Source organism: Gossypium raimondii, chromosome 6 (genome assembly GCF_025698545.1).
Source record: "Gossypium raimondii isolate GPD5lz chromosome 6, ASM2569854v1, whole genome shotgun sequence".
NCBI lineage: Eukaryota > Viridiplantae > Streptophyta > Magnoliopsida > Malvales > Malvaceae > Gossypium > Gossypium raimondii.
The window spans coordinates 2,238,952-2,249,288 of record NC_068570.1 but is presented as its reverse complement, the minus strand read 5'-3'; positions in this window follow the sequence as shown (position 1 = coordinate 2,249,288).

Here is a 10,337-nt window from a genome sequence, read left to right as displayed (position 1 = left end):
GACGGAAAACAGTAGTTAATTTAATTAATTGTCATGATTTTTCTTTACTTTGAACTTAGCATGGAATATTCGAGATTATATAACCAAACATGAGCAAATATTAAATATGATTTATTTGAGTTGATTTCATCAACAATAGTATGAAAACATAAAATAAAATTTTAAAATTTAGGAGGTTAGTTTAATTAATTTCAATATTATAGTAATAAATCGATTGATATTATGAAGGGATAAAAGTTTTCAAGAATTTATTTAATTTATTTTGATGTTTTGAATTTAAATTTTCAATATTTAAAAAATATATTATTGTTGGCAATGTGGTAAACAAGTACAATTTGACAATTTTTAATACATTATTTTTAGTTTCAACCACTTTTTCACTTTAGTCCTTAAACTTTTACCCCATCAATACTTAAAAAATGATGTTTTTTTTTCTCTTAAAAAGGTTTTCTTTTAAGTGACCAAAATGAAAGGGACCTAGAAGTTGGGTGACCAAAATAAAAGTTTAAACATAATTTGGTGTGTACAGCCAACCTCTATTAGAGATTTAACGATTAGGTGACAAAAATGAAAACACCTAAAAATTGGATGACCAATTAAAGAAATTACCCTTAAGAGTATCATTCGAATTCAAAAATTACAATTTAGTCCATTTAAAAATAAATTCGATCCAATTCAATTGTAGTATAAAATATACAAGTAAAGCTCGAACATCAAATATTTTAAACTCAAAACAATTTGAATTTTAATAGCCAAAACTCGGATAATCTAAACATATTTCATCGATTCAAAAATCTAAATTCAAATTGACCTAAACTTGAAATGATCAAAATCTATAATAAACTTAAATTGAAATAACTTAAAATTTTTGGACCTAATTGATTTATTGAGATGGACGTGAATCAAAATCAACATGTTATGATTCTTAGTTTTTCTAAAAACTTTTCTTAGGTAGTAATGTTTTACTTTATATGTTGGGAAACCTTCGATGAATCTTCGTTTTCAAAATCGAATCGAATTAGTTGGATCAAAAATTAATTGAAGTATCGGTTTGAAGTAAAGAGTTGGATCGATTGACATGTGGACTGATATAAACTAATTAAATCGGATTAATAAAATTAATTGAATCAACTTTCTCTATTTTTTTAAATTATGAATTTATTTAATTAAACTAGATAAACCAATTAAACTGATCAACTGAAAATCGATGGTACGATCGATTCAACCATTAGACAAATTATTAAATTTTAAAAACATTATCTAATTTTTATCCTTGAATGTAATTTGAATTTTTTTATTACAGGGGAAAAAGGTATTTGGAAAAAAGGCGGCTTACTTCCCCCCAAGGGTTCTTCCTCTTTTCCCACCGCTGGACTAGTTTCAGTTTTCACGGCTTTTGTTTTGAACACTCCAGCAAGGTCACTGCGCACGGCGGCACACCGTCGCTATTTGGCCTTGACGGCTCGCACATGGTGATGTCGATCGAGTTACACGATGCCCTCGCCGGTCTGCTGCTAATGCCCTCTCGAAAGCGTTGGATCTACAGCCGTCGGTGTCCCCGACATGCTCAACGGAGGCGACGGTAGTCCTAGGCTTTGGCCCCTCCTCAGCAGTGGATTTGCCAGTCATATGTTCGTCAGCCCTTTTGGATCTATTCTCTCCAGCCATCCCCTTCCCTTCCCCGTTACAAGCAATGACGGCCGGAAGTTTATGTGGCTAAGGTTTGCTTATTTCAGGTTTGGGCTGGGCCTGGTTAGCCCATGTTCTTGTTGTATTACTTTCCAAGGCTTTGGGGCCTTTTTATGTGTACCCTTTGGTGGTTAATGATATTATAAACCTTTTATTTTAAAAAAACAATTGTAAAAAAAATCGAAAAAATAAAAAAATATATATATATATAAATTGAAAGGCCATCGTGAATTGAGTCTTAACTCGAGTAGCATGGGCATTATTATCAATGCAGGAGGACATGGGTTTAAGTGCGCTGAAATGCATTATCCTTCCATTTATGAGTTGAGAAAATTTTATGCCTAGTTTTAGATATAATCTTAAAAATAGCAGATATAATTAAAATCTATAATAGAGATTATTATATCAAAATACATTAAGAAAAATGTCATACTTTAAGGTCGACATAGTATCAGGAGCGAAACTAGGGAGGTTGGCAGGACCCCCGGCCCCCTAAAATAGAAAAATTTCTATTTAGACCCTTTGAAATTTTAAAAATTTTAAATTACTAAAAGTAAAATTGTACTTTGCCCTCCTAAAATGATAAATTTTTAAAGTTTTCTCCACTTCAATTTCAAATCATTTTGATCAATTGAGATAATGATTATTTTGGGTTTAGATTGCTTTAATTTTTATGATTAAATCGGATTAAATTAAATTTTTATATACGAATAATAATGGTTACTACCATGTATATAAATATTGATATAAAACTATTTTTAATATTTTAAAATAACAAAACAAGTTATCAAATCGCATTAACTTAAACCCAAATCTTGATAAATAAATAATTTTGCTTTAAACTCAATTCAACTTAACCCTAAAACACACATGTTAAGCTAATAGTATGCCCTATAACACATTTTTTGCCTTATGGTGTTTGCCCATCTTGAAGGCAAAAGCGACACACAAGCAGAAAGAGAGAGAGAGATGGGTGTTAAGATTGCCAAATTTTAGTGTTGGACATTTTTCAAAATCATGATTTTCGGATTGGATCAGATTAGTTGGTCGAATTTGAAGTAGATTGAGGTATCAGTTCAGAACAATAGATAGGATCGATTGACTCACGAATCGATATAAATTAATTGAATCGGACTAAAAAAATCAGTTGAATTAATGGTTAAACTTTTTCTTTTATGAATTTTAATGATTTTTAACCGAACTAGTGGTCTAACTGGTTCCCAATTCGGTTCTAAAAATCTTGCTCAAAATGGTAAAGAAATAAAGGCTTAAACACATTATTATTTTTAGGTTAAAAATATGCCATAAGTCTCTATTCTTTTAAATTTTTGAAATTTAGTCACTGTACTTTTATTTCCAGACATTTAGGTATTCTACTTTTCAAAATTTATTTGTGTTGTGTGACATCTTGAAATAAATAAAAATACTTATTTGGTAGCCATGTAACTAAAAATTCGTTATTATAATGAACTCGAATTTAACAAAAAAAACTTAACAATTTTAATAGTTGAACTTGAATTTTGAAATCGAGAATTCCTAAAATTAACCGTATAAGGACTAAATTTTAAATTTCTAAAAATACATGAAGTTATGAAATATTTTTTAATCTTGTTTTTAATTAACAAGGTCTGGTTGAATTTTGTTCGTATCTTCAATAAATATCAATCTCGAGTTTAATCTGGACAACCCTTACCCTTTATAGATAGGGAACAAGATGGGCATGTAACAACCTACATTTTATAAATATATACTTCATTGAGGACCAATTAAGAAATCTTAATTTAGATATTTTCTGTCAGTTTTCTTTATACATACAAATTAACATGCATTCTAAGAACGGCGTACCATAGCAATTTGGTAGCGTAGGAGGGCTTGTTACTTTCATAGAGATGTTGTTATATTTTCGGTTTAACAAGTTGAATTGAGTTTATAATTATTTAAAATTTTATATAAATTAATATATTTAGAAAATATAAAAGACGAAAATGAACTAAAATAATAAATATGTTAAAATATATTGTTAGTCCATGTATTTGTATGGAATTTGAGATTTAGTCTCTGTACTTTAAGAGTTTAAAAAAAAATTCAATCTCCTTACTTTTTCAATTTAAAATTCCTAGTCTAATCATTATCGCCATTGATAGTTTATGTTAAAAATTGTCGACTTAACATTTTTATTTTTCGTCAATCATATGACACGTTACATGAGGAAAGTTAAATCAACATGCCAATTTGACAAATTTTGATAGAAAATACCTACGAACTTTAATGATTGGACTGAGATTTGTAAATTAGAGTACAGGGACTAACAGTTTTAACCAAAATATAATTAAAAATGTCAAAATATGCCAGAAGCCGTTGTACTATATGTAAATTTGGAATTTAGTCCATGCACTTTGATTTCTAAGAATTTAACCCCTATACTTTTCAGATTTCAGATCCAATTGTTAACACTGTTAAAATTATTTTATTAAATTCAAGTTTATTACAAAGCCATTTTTTTAGTTACATTGCTACCAACTGAGTATTTTTTTTTTAATTTCGAAATGTCACACCTGCAAATTTAACAAAAAAAAAGTTGTGTTGACAATTGAACCTGAATTTTAAAATCTAAAAAGTAAAGAGACTAAATTCTAAATTTATGAAAATATAAGGACGTGTGGCATATTTTAAGTTTAAAAAAGAAATTGTAATTCATTAGCACCATTTCTACGTTTTCTTCATGATGTAAACATGCAAGCCGTTGGGGACTTCTTTCATATAAAATACAAAATTTGTCTAATATGCTTTATTAATTTAAAAGCTAACACACATTTAAAGGAACATTAGCAACTGATCATAGGCTTAAAAACACATTATGATCAAACCTTAGTGTTGTTAGTATCAAAACAAAAAATGAGTCACAATGCTAATGTACCTTTTTCATGGGAACTCAAACCCGGGGTCTCAAAGGTGACATGCGAAGAAAACAGTATCAGTCTCCGACATGTGAGAGTAAATTTGCCTCCTCCTCCTTGTTTGTCGAAGAGTGCTCGGTTTTGTGTCGACGACTTGAACGGCGTTCTTCCATCATGCCAACTTCAGACACCACCGAGTAGTTCGGAAAAGAAGGGTAATGCTAACAACGGCAATAAGCAGGAAGACCCTTTTGTGGCGGCATTTAGGAAATGCACGGAGTACTCAACGAACGGTAAGCCGGGGGGTAGGGGTACCGATGACAAAGTCGACGGGACATGCAAGACTAGGAACAAGAAGAACATGTTTATTCTGTCGTGTAAGTATTCGTGTAATGTTAGTAGTTGTAATGTTAAGAGTGTGTCGGTGTTTGAAAGGAAAAAACAGGGTTGATTTGCAAAAATTGAATGGACAACGTGTTAAAAGGTTAAAATGTCACCCTCCACAAATTTAAAATTTAGTCCTTATACTTTTTATTTTTATGATTTCAGTCCCTCTACTTTTAAGATTTCACATTTTAGGTCTAATTCTTAAATTTTTTTGTTAAATTTGTTAGCGTGATATTTTGAAATAATTTTTTTTTATTGACTCAGTAGCCATGTAACTAAAAAATTGAGGTAATAAATATGAATTTGACAATGTAAACATAACACTGTTAACGGTAGGGCCTGAATTCTGAAATCTGAAAAGTAGAGGGACTAAATTTCTAGAAACAAAACTATAAGGATTAAATTCTCATTTCATGAAGGGTACAATGACTAATGGCATATTTAACCTAAAATTAATCTTGTTTGTATATGATGTGCCCGTTTTTTTCTTACAATATGGAAGTATGGTAATCAAATTCCCAGTTGAACTTTTGTCTGAATGGTACTGGTTTACAAATTTTTAAGGGCTAATTGCATCAGAACCCCCTCTAAAAAAACTATAGCATAGATTTTAAAATAGATACCCAAATCACCACCAAAAAAAAAAAATCCAAATTTCAAAATATGCTAATTGAGTTCTCAAAGTTAGGGGAGCATTTGTCGGCTTGAGGAATATTTTGCATCAATCAAATCTTTCCATTAGCCATAAGTTTGGACGTTAAACGCCAGCTCGAATAGGAGAATTTAGAACACATAGGTTAAGTTACAAACACATGTATACCTACATTAACTGCTTAGATCTAGCATGTTAAAAAAATAGTCCCTAAATTTTATTAACATTGACTATATTTAAGTTGTTCACACCATAGATATAGACATATTTAGAATTTGATTAGCATGTATTTTGAAAATACTCCATGTAGGATCCAAATTTATGGTTAAGTTGACAGTATGGCATGATTGGCGTTTAAGAATCAAATTAAAAAATAAATTATAGTTGAAGGATGTTAAATGCAAATAACCCAAAATCAAATTACCAATTAAACTATGGTCTAAGTTGTACTGGTTTACAATATTTAAAGCCAAATTGAAGATATTTGTCAAATTTTGTGGCTGCCTGATTGAGTTTCCGCCCTCGAATAAAGTTTATGTTAATTTAACTTGTAAAATGCAAATTGGCATATATATATATATATATATATATATATATATATATATATATATATATAATAGGGTAAACTACAAAAATAGTCACTTTGTTTGCCTCAAATTACATTTTAGTCACTTATGTTTGAAATGTTACATTTTAGTCACTTACATTATTGTTTTGTTACGAAGTGGTCATTCTACTATTAAACTCCATTACCTCCTTAACAACAGTCCTATGTGGCAATCCAAATGGGTTTTAAATGCCAACTTGGATGTTCAATTATTGGGATGAAAATAAGTTTTTAATTTGGACTACCACGTAGGACATCCAAGTTGGCATTTAAAGCCCATTTGGACTGCCACGTAAGACCGCTGTTAGGGAGGTAACGAAGCTTAATGGTAGAATGACCACTTTGTAACAAAAACGATAACGTAAGTGACTAAAACGTAACATTTCAAACATAAGTAACTAAAATGTAATATGAGGCAAACAAAAGTGACTATTTTTATAATTTACCCTATATTATATACACTAATTTTCTCTACTTTCATAAGAATAATAATAAAATCTGTCTTTAGGCTATGAGTCTTGAGCCATAAAGTGCTAACAGGCGGCAAATAATAGAAATGAAAGTGTTTAATTTTGGTATTAGTACCTCTGTTATATTGAAATTTGAAGTTTAATCTTTTTACTTTAATTTCATATAATTTGGTCTATAATTTTATAATATTATTATTAAGTCCAAATTGATAATATATTTAATTACTATCGTTAAACTAATAATATTATTAACAAGTCCAGATTGATATTTACAAAAATAAGTCGATTTTAGAGTGTGACAACTAATATAACAAAAAATGCGTCCTATAAAAAGCATTTTTCGGAAAGTGCTTTATACCAAATGTGTTTTTCATCTACTGTTTGATGGTTAAATGCTTATGTTTTCTACTTTATGTCCCAGAGTCCTCTTTCATGTTTATTTGATTTTTTTTCCAAAGCATGTTGTTTCATGTTTTTTCTTTTAAATTTAATTAATGTTTTAATTAATGATCATGTTATTTTCAAGTTTTAAATTTTATTTTATTTTTATTTATGTTTTAATTAATAATTTTTATATAAATAAAATAATCAATAATATGTAAATATATAATGAAAATATATTATATATTATTATGTTAAATATATTTTATTTAAAAAATATTTTTGATATATTTTTTATATGTCAAATATTTATTTTTTTATGTACATTATGCATACCGTAAGTTTTAAAATAAAAATTGATTAATTATTTCAAATATTATTATTCTTTCACGTACATTGTGAATATGATAAATTATAATATAAACAATCAATTAATTATTTCAAATATCATATATGATATTTAACATAATGAAAAAATAAATATTTAACATATAAAAATTATATATAAAGAAAAGTATATAAAATTAGTTGATATTTTTGAAAAATAAAATATATTTAACATAATGATAAATATAAAAAAATATTTTTATTATATAATTACATATTTATTATTTTGTCTATATAAATAAAGAAGTTATTAATTAAAAATATAAATTAAAAATAAAATAAAAACTTAAAAACATGTTTGTTAATTAAAATCTTGAAAATAACATATTTATTAATAAAAAAATATTAATTAAAATTAAAAAAAAGGCTTGTAACAACATGCATTAGAAAAAAAAAATCAAATAAACATGGAATAGAACTTGAACTTAAATCATATAAGTAGAAAGCACACGCATTTGTTGTAAAAGGAAAGCGCGTTAGCTATAAAACGTACGCGATTTTTATTATGTTAACTGTCACACCCTAAAATCAATCTATTAAACGATTAGTATGCTTATGTTTTGATCGCTCAACTTTAAAAAGTTATAAAATGATCATTAAACTATTCAAAAGTTTTCTTTTAAATCACCAAGCTGTTAAAATCGTTGTTGTATTGTAGCCTTTTTTGTTCGCACAACCTACATCAATTGAAAACTCTTCTTTCCCTTCTCTTCTCTACTTTAGATTTTATTTTATGAACCAGTTTTGAACGTCACAAATCTATGAACCAAAATCCAAATAGCTTTCTTCTTCGATCTTTGATGATACTGACTGTCAGATCAACTTGGATTTAACGTATGGTTTTTTACTCATCGATAGATATTGATTCATCGCACCAATCGTCAAATTATCACTTGGAGCTCGTTAACCAAACTTTAAAAAGAATAAAAACGATAGATATTGATTCATCGCACCAATCGTCAAATTATCACTTGGAGCTCGTTAACCAAACTTTAAAAAGAATAAAAACTTAACAACCCAATAACTTAAAATAAAAGCTTTCAAATAGTTTAGTGACTTAAATGAAAATTTTCGAATAGTTCAGTGACTATTTTATATTTTTTTAAAGTTGAGTAATCAAAATATAAACTTACTAATAGTTTAACGAACTTAGGTGTGGTTTAGCCTAAAAATCAAATGAGGTCAAATTCATAACGTACAAAAGGCGGCAAATAATGCAAAGATAAAGCAGTGACCAAAGTGTTTTCTTCTCCATTACCAGTTATTCTATGATATAGACTCCTATGACTTGGCCTTCTACTAGTAATTTTCTCACATCTTATATACAAGGAAATTATGTGATCATACATACAAGAAAACCCCTTTATTATAAACATCCTTAAACCAAAACCATTTCTTGTCCACCCCCCCAAAAAATGAATCAATCTCAAGGAAACGTGCCCTTCTCATGGGAAAACAAGCCAGGTATATCCAAAGAAACACCCCAATTATTACAATCCTTTAAAGAAGGTGATGATCATTACACTCTACAAAAAAAGCTACCCCCACCTCCATGTCGACTAGAAATCGCTAAGGTACCGATGCATGACATTGCTATCCCTCTCCCACCTTGTGTTTTTCAACCCCCTTTGAGAACTTGTTCAAAGGGAAGTGGTGTTGATGGTGGTGATGACCCTTTTTTAGCAGCATATAAAGAGTGTACCAAAGGGAGCAACAAAGGTAAAAAAGGAAGAGGGTGGTTTGTTTTGAAGAAGGGTTTCTTTAGTTTTGCTTGTAAAGGATCTTGTGGTGTTAGGGATGATAGTTTAGTTAGGGTTTCTCAACTTCCTATTGAGAGGGATATTGATTAATTTGGGTTTGTTTTGAAGATGGAGGGATGTTGTAGTGTGTGTGTGTGTTTTGAGTTTCTTGGAAGTTGTCTTAGTTTGTTTTCTTCTTTTATTGTATCATATGGCTTAAACGTTTTTAGAATTGGATGGTTGATCAAATCGGGCATGTTATCGATTTGTCAGTTCTATCGTTCCTTTCAGTTTAATTAAACAAATCATTAATAGTTCATAAAATAATTTAATCCATATTGATTCTGGATTCAACTAATCCAATGCCTTTCTCCGAATTGATACCCTAACTAGTTTTCGAACCAATCGATCTAATTGTCTTGTCATGCTCAAACAACCACGAGTGTTACTTGACTTGATATCACGACTCAACCGGATATTAATTAAGTTGAAAATTAATTAAAAACTTATTCCTTTTACAAATCAACAAATCAACGAATAATTTTACATGAGGGTGTTATTATGTATAAAATCTATAAAAAATAATTTAAACCCAAAATAAATCTAAAATAATAATCTCAAGTGATGTGATTTATATCTAAGATTTTAACCAAAGCGAAGTTTGATTTTTATGATAAATATATTTTTATGTAAATTTCTGCACCGTAAACTAATAAGCTAAATATTAAAAAGTTTATCAAAATGGGAAATTTTAATTATAAAATTTAATATTTTCTACTTTTAATTATAAAAATTTAATTACTTTATTTGTCCGATTTAAAATTAAAATCCAGTTGATAGTATTATTGATAGACTTTCATCAAATTTGAACTTGTGATATTTTATATTCAAATGTCTAATTTATAAATTAATATCCAATGGATAACATATACTCAAATTCAATAGAAGTCCATCTAATAATGTTAAGGAGACTAAGTTTGTAAAATAAAAAGTAGATGGATTAAATTTTAAAAGTCCAAAGAGTAAAAGGATGGGAATGATAATTAAACATTTCTTAACGTACAAGACGGAGTCAAAGGGTGGATTGATTGTGACTTGTGAGAGCTAGTTGGGTCTATCATTTGATGT